This window comes from Dipodomys merriami, unplaced genomic scaffold (assembly GCF_024711535.1).
Source record: "Dipodomys merriami isolate MVZ:Mamm:240054 unplaced genomic scaffold, mDipMer1.0.p SCAF_5, whole genome shotgun sequence".
Taxonomy (NCBI): domain Eukaryota; kingdom Metazoa; phylum Chordata; class Mammalia; order Rodentia; family Heteromyidae; genus Dipodomys; species Dipodomys merriami.
Genome location: NW_027206068.1, coordinates 1,937,501 through 1,956,204, shown reverse-complemented (window position 1 = coordinate 1,956,204; position 18,704 = coordinate 1,937,501). Strand labels below are relative to the sequence as shown.

General features: G+C 41.5%; 1 long non-coding RNA gene across 5 annotated transcripts; it reads right to left on the bottom strand.

Annotated features, from left to right (window-relative positions):
- Nucleotides 1-13,033: 13,033 nt before the first annotated feature.
- On the bottom strand, nt 13,034-17,049 carry LOC138810021 (uncharacterized). 5 transcript variants are annotated; one of them, XR_011366986.1, is made up of 4 exons: nt 16,945-17,049; nt 14,314-14,686; nt 13,417-13,543; nt 13,034-13,217 (listed from the first exon to the last, which is right to left on the bottom strand). It is a non-coding gene; the product is annotated as an uncharacterized lncRNA (long non-coding RNA). The 5 variants fall into 5 exon arrangements; XR_011366985.1 differs by having other exon boundaries at nt 13,417-13,540; XR_011366989.1 differs by having other exon boundaries at nt 14,567-14,686.
- Nucleotides 17,050-18,704: the final 1,655 nt, after the last annotated feature.

Below are 18,704 nucleotides of genomic sequence, written 5' to 3'. Positions count from 1 at the left end.
ATACACAAAAATAAATTCATGAATGAATTCAGGATTTTTTAAAATTAAAAATTAATACAGTAATCCACTTCCAGCTTGGGAGAATCCATAAATAAAATTTGCAGAACCTATAATGAATAAACAAATTTGATAAGCTGATAACTATTTAAACCAATATTTTTTGTATATCCTAGGATATTTACAAAGATCAAAAAAGTTAGGATACAGAAAAGATTAGACATTAAAATTGACTAGGCACTGGTGACTCTCACCTAGCTACTCAGGTGGTTGAGATCTGAGGCTCATGGTTCAAAGTCAAGCCCAGACAAGAAAGTCCATGAGATTCTTTTCTCCAAAATAGAAAAACTACCAAAAAGGCTAAAAGTGGAGTTGTTACTCAAAATGGTAGAGTGCTCTCCTTGAGCAAATTCTCAAGGACAGTACACCTAGGCCATAGATCAAGGCCCAGTACTGGCACCTTCCCACCCCACCCTCACCCCCACCCCTGGCCAAAAGAAAAAAAAAGAGAAAAAAGATACCCAAGTTATTATAGACAGATGTAGATGAGAGGACACAGATATGTTGTAAGATATAACTAACAAAGAAACATTCATTTTCAGAATACATAAAAACCTAATCTAATAAGAAGAGAAATAGTTGAATATTGAAAATTGTGTGAACATTTCATACACAAGGAAGTATGTGTCTAATCATATAAATGCATACATAATCTTACCATATTTCTATAATAGTAGCAGAAAGTAACATTTTATATATTTATCCTTACAAAATGAAAATACAGTATTTTTAGAACTGATAAAAAACAAGAATACAATAATGCTAATTTTTTCCTAAGACCAAAGCTATTTTTTCTTAAATACGCTAATTAGCTCTTCAGAAGAACAAATATTTTTATCAAGTCATAAGTAGACAAACAGAAAAGAAAGCACAGATAATATACATAATTGGATTTCTAAAAGAAGGAAAGTACAGTAGATATTTACAAAATAATAGTCTATAAACATACACATTTATATATGCTAAACATTTTCATACTATAAAAACAGAAACATTTGTGAGTCATTAAAAATGTAAAAGAAATTACTAATCTCCAGGCTGGCTTGTTGGTTTTATGGGTGTTTTCAGATACATTTAAACCCCATAGATAAAATTCACCCATTTCACACAGCCATTTACATTTGTAACTATTATCTACATAGGAATCCATGAGGGGACACTTAGGGTGCTATCCATCTTAAATTCATGGCCTTGGCAAGAACTCTGAGAAATCTTTAGAGAATTAATAAGCAAAATGTGATAGAAAATGACAATATAGTTTAACTGAGTAATGAGAAATTGGATATTATATCCAGGCACACAGATCTTAAAACAGAGCAAAATGAAAAAAAAAATGTTGGGACTAGAAATAATCTAATAGCACTTACATAAATTTAAATCACTTACATATAACCCATAATAAATGATTTATAAGAAAAAGCTGAAAGGAAATAGAAACATCAAACACATGAAATTTTGGGTCTACTAAAGGGAAAGAAAGACCATGACTCAAGCAAGGAAGCAAAAGGCAAGCTCAGTTTTATTAAGGATATACTAGGAAGAGGAGCTTCTCTTGAATGAATGGTGTACTGAAAGTCTTAACCTTTGTGTATAATGTGTGTGTGTGTGTGTGTGTGTGTGTGTGTGTGTGTGTGTGTGTGTAATATGTGTGTGTGTGTGTGTGTGTGCTCATCCTGGGGTTTGAACTAAGGGCCTGGATTGTTGTCGCTAAGCTTTTTGCTCAAGGCTAGCACTATACAACTTGAACCACACTTCTACTTTCTGCTTTTTGTTGTTTAATAGGATATATGTGTTTCATGGACTTTACTCACTGGGGTGGCTTCAAACTCTAATCCTCAGATCTCAGCCGCCTGAATAGCTAGGATTACAGGCGTGAGACAGCAATGCCCAGCCATCAATCATTTTATAATCACATGGTGACTTCATTATGCTTTTTTAAAATAAATTTCAACAAAATGTTTTTTTTCTCTTTTTTTTCCTTGCTAGTACTATGGTTTTGAACTTAGCACCTTGGGTTAGGTAGGCTGGCACCTGATTACTTAAACCACTCCTCAATTCTGACATTTTAATTAATTGGGAATAGAGTCTCACTGGATTCTCTACCCAAGCCAACTTCAAAACACAATTTTCTAGGTCTCAGCCTTCTAAGTAGATTGGATTATAGGTATGACCCACCACACTCACCAAAAATAAAAATTGTCTAGGTCTATCATCCAGATAAATGTATAAATATTTATATACAGACTATTTATAATAACAAAAATCAATCATTTTAGCATGGTTTTTTATTTTTGCTCTTAACAATTTCCTGCTTTGGAAGATCATGTATGTGGTGAATAGATTAACCTTGAATTTTAAAACTTTTTGTCTGTTGAACTGTTTTGGATATCACCAAAGCAATGGCAAACTAGGAACACATCGGAAACACTTGGGAAAGATTTTGAAAATAGCCAGAATGTTAGATTTTTCACAAGGAATTACCTCACATAATTATGGAAGTTGAGAAGTTCCAAGATTATAGGAAACTCAGGAGATCCAGTGGTCTATGTTCTATGCTGAAGGTAGAGGAAAGATGAACCAAGCATTTACTGAGGGAAAATTGTATTTTAGGCCTTCAATTTACTGTATGAGTTCTGCCTATAGTAGGGTGAGAAATCTGTTGTACTTACTCTACTGATTCAAATATTAATCTCACCCACAAACAACCTCATAGACACATCCAGAAGAATCCTTGAGCAAATATCTGGGGACCCAATTGTCTAGTCAAGTGATCATATAAAATTACTTATCATAGACAAGTTCTGGTGCCTCATGCCTATTATCCAAGCTACACAGGAGGCTGAGATCTGAGGATCACAATTTGAAGCCAGCCTGAGCAGGAAAGTTTATGAGACTCTCATTTCTAATAAACCACCAAAAAGCTGGAAGTGGTAGAGCACTACCCCTGAGCAAAAACATTTAGGGACAGAACCTTGGTTCTAAGTTCAAGTACCAGAACCAACATACATACACACACACACACACACACACACACACACACACACACACACACACACACACACACACACACACACACACACACACACGTGTGTGCATTCCTGTGCATAAATTATCCATCATTCTCAGCATCATTCCTCAGGTATTTAAAAAATATATATATATATGATGATATAGGAAGTTCATTCATAGATATGTAGCCTATAGGAACTCTTATGTACATGCACCAAACCATTAAAATATCCACCCAGAGAACAAAAATATACTTTAAGATGTTGTCCTTTAATGGAAGATTACACACAGTGGAAATGAAAGTTTGCCTCCATCGGCATGCATTAATCTAAAGAATAAACAGGGATGGAGAAACAAGAAGTCACCTTATGAAGCATACAGTATGTTTGCAATGTTTTATAAAATGATCCAAGCTGGAAAATTCAGAGAGAAAGAAGGAGGGATAGAAGGAGAGAGGGAAGAAGGAGAATAGGAAGGGTGGAAAAGAGACAAGAAGGAAGAGAGGAGAGACAGAGAGTCTTAAAGGTTTGGAAGAAGAATGCCTCTTTGTGAGTGGTGTATTCCAGGAAAGGCACACAATTCACTGGGCATAGTAATGAGATGTTTCTCCACCTGAATATTAGGAGCATGATGTTCTTTATAATATTCTTTAAAAGATGCATCTGTGTTTTATAATCCTTCCTGAGCCTGCACTGTATTATAAAATAGGCTTACAAAATAACATTTGGGATATCATTGTAGATTATTTGTGGGGCTTTTCGAGAATCAAAACTTATTAAAAGTTCCATGCAATATTTATTTGCTTAACTTTTAAAATTTTATGTCTAAGTGCTGTTTCATGCAGGCTATTCACGAAGCCGAATGGAATTAAGTTTCAGGGGAAGGTGTATATTATTCACTTTAACAACCAAACCCCTCAGGTAGCTCCCTCTGATCTTAGCCATCTGGAGTGCTGCAGGAAACACTAGAAGAGTGAGAACTTCAGTGAGACTTCCTCCTGTCCACACAGCCAGCCCTGAAATCACAATAGCCTTTCCTGCCTCCGTACTGCAACATGCTGAGCTCTTTTCATATCTATGTTGTTAAAATATTAAATCTCACATCAAAATGTGTACAGTTCTTGCATGACCTTCATCTCCAAGACTTGAACAACCACTGCCTAGCTGTGGGTAGGAAATAGCAATGGCATACTGCTGTGGAAGAGAGAAAAGTACTCTTTTCTTTAACATTGCTCAGAAACGTGTTTATGACTTTGTAGCTTATGGAGAATATAGATTGTTCTGAATAAAAAGTTATTGGGAGAGGGAGGAGTGGTATGGATAGAAAAGCATTTACAGAGGTGAATATTTTAGAATCAGACACAACAAAATTGGAGAAGAAAGCTGAACTTGATGTTACATACCTGGAGTGTTTCAGGCAAAACTAGAAGAGAAATCTCAGTACTCTGGTAAAGCAAGAAGATCATGATTTCAAGGCTAGCCTGGGCTACATAGTGAGATTTTTGTTTCAAAGGAAATAGGATTTTTGATAATACCTGTGTGTACATTAAACATTTACACTTTGTATATTATATGTGAAACATTTATTATGTATCATAAAGCAAATCTTTTATAAAAGCAATTTTATACAGATAACTATATCTTAGTCAACAGAATAAACTTTGAAAACTCTAAATAAATGTTAATATAAATATGTATTACCAACTCAATATTCTAGATAAGAATAACTCCTTTATTTACTTCACAGCTTTTATCTATTTACCGTGATTGTTTTGGCTCCCTTCCTCTGAGAAACTGAGATCTGGAATTACCAGACTAACATGGAAGACATGACCCTGGCATTTCATGGTTGCAGCCTGAAGAACCTGGCATCCTATATTCTCACTTCTGCTGTCTTTCCTTGGATCCACAACCACAATGCCAAGAAGAACTTTGATTATATGAAAGAGAACCAGACCAGAATTGAGAGCTGTAAGTATCCAAATGTACCCTTTCTCAACAGTCAAAGAGGAGACCAAGATTGAGACCATCTTCCATCCCATCACACACATCAGAGCAATTCCTCTAACTGGCTCTCATCATCCATATAATCACATGATTCTGAGATTATTAAACACTGTCTATCAGCAATATATCATGTTATTTATTCATTATCTGTTCATTTAGTACTAGTGCTGGGGCATGATCTCAGGGTCTGGGAAATCTCACTTAGTTGTTAGCTCAAGTTCCGTGCTCTACCACTTGATCCACAGATCTGCTGCGGCTATTTGGTGGAGAATTGGAGCTAGAATCTCATGGACTTTCCTGCCCAGGATAATTTTGAACTGCAGTCTCAGATCTCAGCTCCTGAGGAGCTAGGATTATAGACAGGAGTCATCAGCAATTGGCTTTCATCTCTCTTCATTTTCAAGTCTTGATCTTTATTCCCCTGTGATGATTTTTTTAAACAATTTATCTTCTTACTGATTTAAAAATCAAAATGCTGTAATATTCATTTCTATCATCAACATTCATGCATATTTTGTTATTTTTCAAAACAACAAACCATACTAGTCAGCTTTAAATTGTTACAACAAAGTACTTGACACAGTCCACTTGGTCTTCTTAGCATCTTAGTGGCTCATATCCTAGAGAAAGCAGCTCCACTAATGCTCTGCTAGTCATCCCCATAACCTGTGGTATATAAGTTGTAATTCCAAGTTAGCTCTTATGTAGAAGAAAAAAATGAACCTTGGTGGTTATAGCTGTATTTCATTAATATGTGATCCACGAAAGTGACAATTACAGATTTTCTAAATATAGCGACTCTGCCTAGAACTGAAATATGTGCATCAACATTTGTGAGGATATTGTTCTAAATAACCTTCTTGCACAGAGATATTTTGCTATTCGTTTGGTTAATTTCACAATCTTGAAATGTCAAAGAATGATTCCTTTATTGATAATATATTTAATAACGTATAAAGGCCAGAAAGCTCTCTTCACCTGGTGTGCCAGATATTTTCTGGGCTGAATTTTAAATGTCTGTTAAGATCGCTATTTGATGAAGTTTTCTCACACTCCTAAAAATGGATTATTTGCATTGCTTCTTCAAATCCTGAACATATTATCTTTCCCCCAAGAACTTAGAGGACAATCAAATTCAAATAAAAGTCTGAAAAGTGCATCAAAAACCATTGCATTCACTGATTTTTCTTTGTTCTGAATAAAGGGCACTCTTGCCGATTACTTTGACATGGATTTTTTAGCATTCTCTCTAAAATACTCCTTTACAAAGAGAAAAAGAAAAATACAATGTGTAATGTCTTTTCACCACGCTTTTATGTATCTCTTAGCTTTTGGTTATCCATAAAGTTGTTCCTTTTGGCAACTCAGAGATAGAAATGAGACATGCTATCACGGTGTCTCAACAACCATTTCTTGGTCAGAAGTTCACCATCAGGTGCTCATGAACATTGAGAACCATGGCCAAGGAGGTCAAGCTGTACTTGACTCTCACATGAGGATAACATTTGGACAGTGGACAGTACAGGTTCAGAGCCTAAGGACTCCAAGCATGAAGGTGCCTCACCTCATCCGGGGAGCACGCTGCTATCGGTTGACTATCTCTGTCATAGTTGGGGGTGGGAGAGCTCAGCCACAGAGAGCTAGTACCCACCACATGGGTGCACTGACCTGAAGACTCTGGCCTTCCTGACTTCAAAGCAGTGCTGTGAGCAGGTCTGCTGGGCAGGTTGAATGATCACCAGTGGTCCTGTCTGCCTTTGCTCAAGAGAAATGATGAAAACATCTCATCACATACATATATGATGTCACTGTGACCCCAACACAATGATAGAGAATTTCAACACCAATGAATAGGTCACTAATGTAAAACTCAACACAACATAGAGCAGGTGAACATGATAGATTTCTCCAGCTGTACAATACACATATGAACAACACAAGTATCATTCTCCAAAACAGATCATAGTAGTCTAGATCTTAAATAAAGTCTCAGCAGATATAACAGAACCAAAGTATACCCTGTATCCTCTCAGACCATAATGAAATTCAAGTAGAGGTTAACAGCCAAAGAAACCACAGAAAATATTCAAACTCTGGGACACTGAACAGTGAGTGTTGAGTAGGTCATTGAAGAATAAAAAGAAAAAAAATAAGTCCTCCTATTTAATAACAGTGAAAACAAAATTTATCAAAACATTTGGAACACAGTAAATGTGGTTCTAAGAGAAAAGTTTACAGCTATTGGGTCCTATATCATCAAAATTTAAAGAGGTTAATAATATGCCTCATTCCATTAGAAAAACTGGAATATGTGAAACCTAAAAACACTACACAGGAAGAAATAATAAAAAATAGGGAAGAAATCAATGAAGCAGAAACAAACCAAATTATAGAAGGAATCAACAGTACTAAAAGTTGGTTCTTCAGAAGGAAAAAAAATTAATAAATCCTTAGGCAATCTAACCAAAAGAAGTAGATATATCACCAAAATAAATGATAGATGAAAATGGAATGCAAGTGATTGAGAAAATAATTCTGGAATACCCTGCAATCCTTACTCAAACAAACTGAAAAATCTATTCCTAGATAATCTCAAACTACCAAAAGTGTGCCAAGAAGGTAAAAAGTTTTTAAATAGGTCTATGATGACTAATGAGATTCAATGGACAGTAAAGAAGCCCCCAAGAAGAAAAGCCAGGACCTAATGGATTCTTTTTTGATATCTACATGATTGTGTGTGTGTGTGTGTGTGTGTGTGTGTGTGTGTGTGTGTGTGTGTGTGTGTATGTGTGTGTGTGTGTGTGTGTGTGTGTGTGTGTGTGTGTGTGTGTGTGTGTGTGTGTGCTGATCAGCCTGGGCGCTGTCCCTCAGCTCTTCAGCTCAAGGCTAGCACTTGAGCCACAGCGCCACTTCCAGCTTTTTCTGCTTATTTGGTGCTGAGAAATCGAACCCAGGGCCTCATGCATGCAAGGCAAGCATTCTACCACTGAGCCACCTTCCCAGCCCATCTACATGATTCTTAAAGAATTAACACCAACTATCTTCAAAAGATTTTCATGAAATAGAAAGTGAGGGCTTACTATGAAATTTATTCTATGCTGTTATGACCCTCATTCAAAAACCAGACAAGGACTCAAAACAGCAACGACAATATCAGTCTAGGAATATAAATCATTTTGATAAACATAGATGCAAATCTCCTCAATAAACTACTTGCTAACTAATTTCAACATTACTAAAACAAATACTGCTATGCAAAAAAGCAGTTTGGACAGCCTGTGCTCCCTGATTTTCATCTTTGCTACCTGCTTGCCTGCTGAGTATGAGGGACGGGAGGGTGGCAGGAAATGTACCATGTCCACACAGCTCCTGGGCATCCTCTGTTTCCTCTCAGCACAAGGGGAAAAGATGGGAAGAGATGAAGTGCCCCAAGCCTCCTCCCCTGGGTCCAGCAGCAGCATTCACTGCAGAAATCTCACTCCCCTCAATCCAGCCCAGCGGTTTGACCACAGCCCTAACATGTGAGGACAGTCAGGACTGGAACAAGATGAAAAGAAGGATTGCAATGTGTCTGAGAAGACTTCTACTGCTGCCTGACACTCCAAAGAGCAGATCTGCAAATAAAGTGGAACCTCTGTGAGGAGAGAAGAGCACTGACATCCTGGAAAGCAAGCGGGTGGGCAAGGAGCTGTGCTATGTGCTTAGTCTATGCTTTAAGGATGTCCTTTAAAACGGATCCAAGCCTTGTCCTGGTTACCATGTGGGGAGCAGGAGCTGAGGGAGAGAGCTTTAGGTTTAGGACAAATGGACAGAGCTTAAGATGGGAGGAATCATGACCTGTCAACTGAGTGTCCACAGTGGCAGGTGAAGCTCAGTTCTTGAGTTTTCTCCTCACTATTCTTCCTGCAGCTGAAGTGGAGGTGGAGAGAAGAGGACATCACCATGACACTGGCCTACAAGGCATCCTATGTATAGAGCCCAAGCCTGCCTGGAGACCAGTGTTCTTCTACTCCTGCTACAGAAAGGTTGCTTTTCATGGCTATTAGAGACAGTTCCTAATGAAGTTCTGTTCTGAAAGATGATTACATGAATGATAATCCAGGCCTTTCTTGTGTTCTTTATTACTACAATGTGTAGTAAGCGGTGAACTGAGTGTTCAGAAACCTAAGGGAACCACAGTCCTGTGACTCCTGCCTGTAGTGCTAGCAACTTAAAAGACTGAGTGCTGGTGGAGTGAGGTTGAAATCGCCTTGACAGAGAAGTCCATGAGTCTGTATCCCTAACATTATCAGCATGTAGGAGAATGCAAGGAGTGGCTGACACAGTAAATGGCCAGCTAATCAAGTGGACAAAATCCAAGGTCTCCAGTTCAAAACACTAGTACTGAAAAATAGAAAAAGTAACTTCAGAGAAGTATCAGTTGCCCTCCAATGTCAAGAAATTATGTTTGTTCAATGCAGAAATTCAGCCCCTGTGAGTGATCTACACACCCCAGTCACTTGGGTACAAAGTTAGCAGCAATAACAGGATATTAGGCAGACACACCTAATCCACAAGAATTCAGCAATACCACAGCGGAGTGCAGTAAAATAAGTACATACATTCATATGCTCACAACTCTTGTTTTAACACAATAATTGTTGCTGCTATTTTTTAATTGTTTGTTTTTGTTCTGAGCCTGAGGCTTGAACTCAGTACTTGGGCTCAGCACTATACTACAAAGCAACAAAGAAATAATCTTATAAATGCGTTAGAAACAAATGCATGAAAGAAAAAAAACATTAAAATACATATCTAAGGGTTCATTTTCCTAATATCACCTTATCTGACATTTTCTGCTTGACTCATACATATACTAGATATTGCAAATAAGGGAAACCATTGGACCTATGTTTCTTTGGGCTTGGCTTACTTCACTTAATATAATTTTTTCCTAGTCTTTCCATTTCCTAACAAATGAGCAATGCCATTCTTTCTGATGGAGGCATAGAATTTCATTGTGTATATATACCACACTTTCTTGATCCATTCATGTACTGAGGGGCATATGGGTTGGTTCCATATCTTAGCTATAGTAAATAAAAGAACACGGTTGGAGGAATATCAATACCAAATTTCAAACTCTACTATAAAGCCATAGTAATCAAAACAGCTTGGTACTGGCACAAGAACAGCCCTAGGACCAATGGAATAGAATTGAAAATCCAGAAATGAACCTACAGACCTATAGCCATCTAATCTTCAATAAGGGAGCTAAAAAAATAGAATGGAAGAAAGACAGCCTCTTCAGTAAATGGTGCTGACAAAATTGGTTAACTACTTTTAGAAAACTAAAGCTAGATCCTTAAATATTACCCTGCACCAGAATCAACTCCAAATGGATCAAAGACCTCGGAGTCAAAGCAGACACTCTGAAAACATTACAGGATGAAATATTAGAAACCCTCGCAGGCCGAAATTTTCTTAATAGAGACCTGGAAACACAACAAATCAAAGAAAGGTTGGACAAATGGGATTGCATGAAGTTGCAGAGCTTCTGCATGGCAAAGGACATAGCTAGCAAGATAAATAGAAAGCCTACGGATTGGGAGATCTTCACTCGCCATACAACAGACAAGGGTCTCATATCTAAAATATACTTGGAACTCAAAAAATTAAATCCCCCAACAACAAATCCTCAAAGAAACAACTGTCCAATAAATAAGTGGGCTAAAGAGTTAAAGAGAAACTTCTCTGAAGAGGAAAGAAGGATGACCAATAGACAAATGAAGAAATGCTCAACCTCCCTAGCCATAAAAGAAATGCAAATCAAAACAACATTGAGATACCACCTCACTCCAGTTAGAATGGCAAAAATCAAGAAATCTAATAACAAGATATGCTGGAGGGGATGTGGACAGAAGGGAACCTTACTGCATTGTTGGTGGGAGTGTAAACTTGTTCAACCACTTTGGAAACTAGTATGGAGGTTCCTCAAAAGACTCCACATAGAGCTCCCCTATGACCCAGCAATCTCACTTTTGGGCATTTACCCAAATGTTTACAAACAAGACCACACTAATGTTCTTTAAATTTCTGACCCATTTCCCACTTTAATTCTGGACCATTGTCTCTATCAACTCTTGGTTGTAGCGTTTGTCTTCCATTTCTTTTTTGTGTTCACTGGAGTTGTACCTTTAGTGGCTGCTGGCCTTTGGGGATAGTTTGCTGTCTTGGCTGTTGATGAATTTGTAATTTTTCACTGTGAGTTTTGCACGAGGATTTACGGATTATAGGAGTCCAATCTTGAATGCTCAATCTTTTGGTCAATAGGTGGCTGCCTTCACTGGGTTGGTTCCTGGGTCAGTAGTTGAAGCCTGCTCTCAGCTCTGGGCTGGCTGAAAGGGACTTTGCTGGGTCTTGGTTCTGTTGTGGGAGGGGGAAGGGTGACCTCCAGCTGTTAGTCTGACCCATGTAGGGTTCACAATTTTAGATTCTGGTGGTTAGACACTACCTGCTGCTGAGGCATGTGCTCAGTTCCTGACTTCAGAGACTGGGCTTAGGCAGCTCTGGCTTCCACATGGGGCACACAGGTAGGGCTCCTTCAGCTGCCTGCTTGAGCCCACAGGCAGTTCCCAACTTCAGCCAAGGATCAGAAGCCTAGGCTGCTCGAGATTCCTCCCAGGGGTGCTCTTAGGGAGGACCTGGTAGGCTGGATGTATTCCACCATTTGCTGGCTGGAGCCCACTCACAGATCCCTACTTCAGCCAGGTACTGGTGGCCTGAGCTGCCCAATCTCCTGCCTGGTGCACACAGAAGGGGCTTGTTTCACAAGCTGTTGGAGCCTGCCAGTGCAGTTCCTGATTTCAGCCAGAGACAGGCAGTATAGGCTGCTTAGACTTCTGCCTGGGGGCACGTAGGTGAGGCTCCTTCTGCGGCCAATTGTTATAGCCTGTTCACAGTTCCCAGCTTCAGCCAGGGGACCGGCAACATAGGTTGCCTGGGTTCCCTCCCAGGGACACTCTGGCTATACTACACAGGCTGCTGGAGGCCGATTTCAGCTAGATACCCTCGGTTTAATCTGCTTGAACTCCCTCCCTGGGGGGAACTGGCTGGGAGCCAGCCTGTGCATGCAGTTCCGGACTTCTGCCAGGGACCAGGCATGTTCAAGCTCCCTCCCAAGGGTGCCCTTCATCAAGCCTGGCAGGCTGGGTGTGCTCCACTGGTTGCTGGGGCACTTTACAATTCCCAGTTTCAGTGAGACAGTAGCCCTGGTGGAATGGGAAGGGGTCCGTCCCTTTGGGTGTTACCGCTGGGCTGGTTTCCTGTGTGTGTGTGTGTGTGTGTGTGTGTGTGTGTGTGTGTGTGTGTGGTGTGTGTGCCTCCCTGTGGGGTACTCACTTAACCTGTAATTGGTTAAGGGCTATAGGGCGGTGTATCTGTGTGCTGTAGATTGGTGGTAGCCACTGACCTCCATTGTGATGATTGTGTGCTGGGCTGGGTGATGGTGGGAACTCCAGGCCTGGGTTTCAGAGTACCTTATCTCTGGTTTCTGTCTCTGTTTACCCTCTCTGGGTTGGGCGCTGAAGGAGTTTTCTGGAGTTCTACAGAACGTTGTGGCTCTTGACTTCCCAGGCAGCTGCAGGCTGGGCCACTATTCCGCCTTGACACAGAGCTGTGTCTCAGTAAGGGGCGGGGGAAGGATCTTCACACTGTACCGTCATTGTGCAGGTCTGAGGGTTTTGTTTTTCTGTTTTCCAGTTCCTGTATTTCTCTGTTCACTTTTTGGATATTATCGATCTCTTGGGGAAACTGATCATTTTAACTCTATTTGGTTGGAGAGAGCTGTGATGTTCCCCTACCGTCTCGTCGCCATCTTGACTGGATCTCCCCTGATTCTAGGTTGTACATACACAGCATTTTATCATTTTAAGATATGATTCTGAGTTTTCTCAGAGCTTTTGCATTAAAGACAAAGGTGAGAAACTTAACAGGATTTTTATTAGGGACCATGGAAAGAGGAGGAGGAGGAGGTGGAGGAGGAGGAGGAAGAAGAGGAAGAGGTCCGATGGTGTTCCAGGTGGGAGTAGAGGACCCTCCACCCCAGGCAGCTTTGGGCTGTATCATCATCCCCCATGATGATATGTTTTTGTCTCTGCACTTAAGCTGCAAGAAGAGAGAAAGGTGAAACTCAGGACAGCATTTGTTACTATTTCACCAAACTGACCTATCATGATTCCTTCTTCCGGGAACTCTGTCCCTTTGGACACTCCTCTGTCCCCCATCCCCATGATAACCCCATACAAGCATTGGTCGTCTGAGAAGGATAGCCGTAAAGCAAGGTAGAGCACACCTCCATGCCTACCGGCATTGTTTCTAGGCTGTCTTTCCAGGCTGTTCTCTCCAGGACTCATGTTATGTGGGGGGGGGGGTCACAGAAGAGACTTCTGAGGTACTTGGTGTTCCTCTTCTTGAGCCTCTTTCAGCCTCTGCTGGAGACACAGGTTGGGGCTGCGGTTCGTGCTGCTGCTCTGAGAGAGGCGGCAGGCTGCCTTCTGCCTGCCTTTCTGTGCCCCTTGTGCAAGGGCTTACAGAGGATTCAGGGAGAAGGCACAGACCAGACGTGGTGGTCCATCTCCTGCCACCCTCCTGCCTCCCGTGCTAGGGGAGGGGCAGGCAGGTGGCAGGATGACAAGCAGGAGCACTTGCTGTCTTCGGTGAAGCAGTGTAGAAGGACGGATCTGCAGAAGGGCAGGGGGAGGCCCAGGAAGCAGGGCCTCGCCTTCCGGGTGAGGGGACGCCCCAGGTCCCCCTGGGGCCGCAGGCATTCAAGGTCCTGCCTGACAGGGCTGCCCGCACCTCCCCTGGGTTGTAGTCCAGGTGGCACCTTATGTCCAGGGTGGTGGGGTCCGGCTGTTTTGGGGGACTCGTGCTAGGACTTGGTGATGATGGCTCAAGTTGGCCTGGGCCGGGGGTGCCCGGGCACTTACCCCAGCGAGGGCCTCTGCTCAGGAGCAGCAATCATGAAGTAAGCAGAGAAGCTCCCTATCTCTTCGGAGAAGGGTTTCCCAATCCTGCTCCTGTGGCTCAGGACCTCCCTCGTCAAAGGGTCCCCCCGCTGGCTCTCCCCTCTATGCGGCCCCTGGTCCACCCACCCTACAGCGCAGCACCACGCCCAGGCTCCAAATGCCCACCTGGGCGCCATCATATGTTTGGTGCTGAAGAAGGTCTGGGGTCCCAAAGGCTAAAGCGCCGCACTCACCGTCTGGCTCCTCCCGGGTGTGAACCTCGCGCTGAGCCCGAGTCTCAGGCTGGGCATCGCCCCTGGTACCCAGCAGGATGGTCTCCGGCCTCAGGCCCCGTGGCGATGGCACTCTCGTGGCAGGGGCGCTCACGATGGGCCTCGAGAGAGGCCGGCGTCCCCCCACCCCACTCTGCCTCCCTCATGAATTGTCCACCAGGTCTCCCCCGCCTGGCCTCTCCACCTCCTGTGGCCACGCCCTTCTTTCCATCACCTGAAACAGTGCTCCACGGACTCCTATGTCCACTTCACCGGTGAAGAAGGGCTCGTCTCTTTACTCTAGGAGTTCCACAGCCACCACGGTGTCCGTGCAGAGGTGCTCTGCCAATATGACCTGGCCAAAGCCCCCCACACCGATGGTCCTCAGGACCTGTACTGAGTCATGGGTACCTCCTCCTCTAGGAAGTGGCCCCAAGGCCAACACAAGGTTAATGATGCTATCCAGTTATGTATATATATGTATATATATATATATACACATATATATGTAAAAGTATATAATAATATATAAACAAGAATATAAGTAAATAAATCAGAATATCACAATAAAATATAATAATATATAAGTATGTAATAAACAACAGAACTAAGGAGACTATCCAGAAAAAAGAAGAAAAATATTTAAAAAATAAAAAACTTCTTAAGAAGGAAGCAACAATCAGTTAAACAGAAAAAAAAAGGAGGGGGTAAGTAAACTAAAGTAAAATTCAAATGGTAAATCAATTAGCCCAATCCACAAACCTGACAAATCACAAACCCACCAACCAAATCTGAAACTTTGACCACCTGTCTATCTATATAAGTCCAACAGGTCACCAACCACGAGCTCTCTGCCATGTGGGCAAAAAACCCAACCCAGGCTGCTCCTTTACATTCTTAGTGCTTGTGTTCCCTCATAGCAGCTTCTGTGAGGTCACAGATACAAAGAATCCCATTCCGTCTGGGCATTACCCACAGAGCTTAACATTTGGGCCAGAAGAACACTAATTTGTGTGTACTGTACTGGGGCATGAACTCAGGGCCTGCACCCTATCCCTAAAATTTTTCTGCTTGAAGCTGGTCCTCTACCATCTGTACCACAGCTCCACTTTTTTGGTTCTTAATGACAGAAAAGACTCCCCAGGTCTTTGCATTCCATGTGGCTTCAAACTGCCACCATCATTTCAACCTCCTTGTTAAGATAGCATTACAGGCCTTCCCCATATAATCCTAGACACTTCTAGGATGTACATTTTTTTCCTTTGGTGGCTTATATAGATTGCTCTTTCAAATATTTACTGATTACATCGTAGTCTAGGTGCCAATGCTCATACCTTTAATAGTAGCTACCTGTGGGGTTAGAATTAGAAAGATTAAGAGTTTGATACCAGCCTGGGCAAAATTGTTCATGGCAGTCCATGTCAAAAGAAGAGACTGGCATGGTGGTTCATGCCTTCCATCTCAGCTAAGATGGTATTGAAATAAAGAAGATGGAGGTTCAGACTCATGCCCAGAACTGAAGCAAATTGCTTTCTCAGAAATAACCAGCACAGAAATGGCTGGAGGCATGCCTGCACTGTAGGGGTCAGCTTACTGAGGGTGAGACCTAAGGTCAAACAGTTCATCAAAATCCAAACTTGTAATTCTTCAATATACTTATTTCCATTTTACTATTAGTGCTTTCTTTAGACCCCATGGTGTCTACTCTAGTTGCATTATTCTTTTCATTCAGTTCTGATGGGTGTTAAACACATTTGATATGACATTTAGAACATATGCTCAGGTTCATTACCCACATGCATCTGCCTAGCTGACAGGAAGATGCCCTTCAGGATTTCCCAGATCATAATTTTCTCATTGAAGATAAGAAAGGCTAAGCTCTGATGGCTCAGGCCTGTAATCCTAGCTACTTAGAAAGCTGTGATCTGAGTATTGCAGGTCAAAGCCTGCCAAGGTAGGAAGCTCCATGACACTCTTATCTCCAATAAACCATTCAGAAAAAGATGGAAGTGGTGTGATTGCTCATGTGGTAGAATGCTAGCCTTAAGGAAAAGCAGCTCAGAGACCGTGCCCAGGTCTGAGTTCAAACACCAAGGGTAGCAAAAATAAATAAAAAAGAGGCCAAGAAGTGATATCTCAATATGTTCAGCATTGAAACAAATAATTATCAAATCCCAAAGCCTGTCAACTCTATCCTGTCCAGGATATCTGTCCTTCAGAAATGGAATAATGAATATATTTCCAGTTATAAAAATGTACAGGAATTATTTTTTTCACTTATAGAACTGCCCTAAAGAACGTTGTTTTTATTTTTTTCAGGTTAAAATTCAAATTCATTAGAGGTACTCAGGATGAATGGAGAATTAGGAATCCTGGCAAAGGTAAAATTTATGGCTGCTGATGGAAACTACACACTTCTTTCCTAAATAACTCATGTAAACCAAATCCCTAAATAAGAAGATATTAAGACACTCAGTTCATACAGTTGGAAGCCAATGACCTCAATCATAGGATAAAACCCAGGGCTTCCCACATGTGAGACGGGTCCTCTAACATTATCCACTGCCTTGGCCACTCCTTAAAGTACTTTCTTGTTCAGAATTTCAGACTCACTGTGAGGAGGGCAGAACAAGCGTCTGACACTGTCTTGAAGATGAGGACATTAAACCCAGGCAGACACATGACTGCAGTCTCCTGTGGTCCTCCTGTGTCTCTGAAACACACTAACAGACCTCAGAATGTCTAGGAAGGTAGTCAGTTAACTGACAAGAACCCCCATGCAAGCCGTATAACACACACCTAGAACCTCAAACGCAGGTCTCAGGTTGATACAAGATCCTCAGTTATAGCCTAGAAAGTGAGGATCTGGTGAGAGGTTATGGCTTGGTCTACATGGGTCTTGGCAGCCTACAGCTTCCTGATGCAAAGCTGGGTTCTTATTTGGAGAAAATAGACTCTGGGGTATGGGGTTCATCTAGAATGATGTAGTATGGGCCTATGTGGATTCTGAGTGGTTATAGCTCTCATCTCCAGTAGGCTCTTTATAAAAGACTCCAGAGAATTAACATCCTGTGTGGATGCTAGGTAACTGTAGTATTCTTATCTCAGCTAGCGTCCTTCATTAGCATAGAGGAAGGAGTGGTAGTAAGTTTGGGGAATGTGGCTTGGTCCTGTGTGATCTTCAGAACTGCCAAGTCTGTCCACTTCTCTCACAGCTTGGCTATTCGTGATGAAGTCCCAGTTTTGCTGGCTTCTGTGGAGCACAGACTCAGTCCCAGTGCACAGTAATTAGTAGGACTCAGGCCCTATGTCTATTTCCTCAGGTAGGATCTGAGGTAGGGACCACTTAGGTTTATCTGGGCATTGCCTTTCTTGTTGTATAGTCAGCCATGAGTACTAAGTAGGTTGTAGTAATTGATAGTAAGGGAAGGCAAACCCAACAATGTCCATCAGCCTAGTGGTGACTTGGGTGGATATTAGTGGATGCCCAGGGCCTGAGAAAATAAGAATATTTTGTCCCTGTGGCTTCCTATGAGAAATCTAGCCTCATATGATCGGAATGGCTATAAACTACAAAATCACCTAGTAAACCCATCTCCAAGGTCATAGTTTTAGTACTGAGGTCTTTGATTAACTTCAAACTATGAGATTAGAGACCTTCTGGAATGGAATTAGTACACTTAGGGAAACCCATACAACTTCCCAGTCTTGCCTTGACCTTGTACCTGCAACCAGCATTTTGTGAGCCATTGGTATTGTTGGCTCACAAAATGCTGAAGAAGCATTGGTGGCAAGAAGCCACCAGTATAGGGAGTTTTATCATAGCATCTGAACTGAACTGACTTCACACTTAAGACATAGGTATACCACGCTTTGGAACCATGATGTTTTTCATGGCATAACAGAATATGTATTAACATATTTTGATACATTTTATACAGCTATGACACTAGAGCATGCCATTCACTGTCCTTCATGATGGCCCTGTGCCAACATGCTTGTATGAAAGGTCAACTTTTCAAAATGGGCTTACCAACAGGGAATACATACAGGACAGCACTAGAGAACACACAGGATTTAGGAGTTGTAATGCTGTGACAGGTGACATTATTATCTTGGACACATGAATACATATTTTTCCCAACCTACAAGATGTGCAGGCCCAAGGCTGAGTCCTATTTTGCGGTTTGAGCTGGAGTGATGGTGAGTTAGAGCATGGTCATGTGACTTAACAGAGGGACTGCTCTGGGAATAGTGGGAATGAGGAGAGCCAGGAATTGGATAGGAATCCTAAACTTATAATTTCACTGATATATATCAATGTATTCAATAGAAAAGGAAAATGTGATTATGGTCTGTTGTATTGTCAGGGA